Below are 876 nucleotides of genomic sequence, written 5' to 3' on the forward strand. Positions count from 1 at the left end.
CACTTCCGGGGTCCACTTGGTGTATGCTTGGGCTGAGCTTGATTAATCCACGAGCTGAGGCTTCTCTTGGAGTTGAACTCCGAGTTATGACGTGTTTTGGGCGTTCAACTCCGGATCATGACGTTTTTCTGGCGTTTAACTCTAGACAGCAGCGTGTACTTGGCGTTTAACGCCAAGTTACGTCATCATTCTTCGAATAAAGTATGGACTATTATATATTGCTGGAAAGCCCTGGATGTCTACTTTCCAACGCCGTTGAGAGCGCGCCAATTGGAGTTCTGTAGCTCCAGAAAATCCATTTCGAGTCCAGGGAGGTCAGATTCTAACAGCATCAGCAGTCCTTTTGTCAGCCTTCTTCAGAGTTTTGCTCAAATCCCTCAATTTCAGTCAGAATTTACCTGAAATCACAGAAAAACACACAAACTCATAATAAAGTCCAGAAATGTGAATTTAACATAAAAACTAATGAAAACATCCCTAAAAGTAGCTCAAACTTACTAAAAACTATATAAAAACAATGCCAAAAAGCGTATAAATTATCCGCTCATCAAGCACCAACGCGTACGCGCACAGCACGCGTACGCGTCCATGGGGTGATTCGTAGGTGCGCGCAAGCGCCAGGTGCACGTGCGCGTCCATGGGCGAGTTCAACTTCTTTGACTTTTCATGATTTCTCCACTTTGCATGCTTTTCCCTTCACTCCTTTGATCCATTCCTAGTCTTTTCAATCTGAAATCACTAACAAACACTTCAAGGCATCTAGTGGAATCAAAGGTGAATAAAAATCATCAAATTACGGGTCTAAAAGCATGTTTTCACATCTAAGCACAAATAAGGAGACAATCACAAAACCATGCTATTTCATTGAATAAATGT

This window comes from Arachis duranensis, chromosome 3 (assembly GCF_000817695.3).
Source record: "Arachis duranensis cultivar V14167 chromosome 3, aradu.V14167.gnm2.J7QH, whole genome shotgun sequence".
NCBI classification, from domain to species: Eukaryota; Viridiplantae; Streptophyta; class Magnoliopsida; order Fabales; family Fabaceae; genus Arachis; species Arachis duranensis.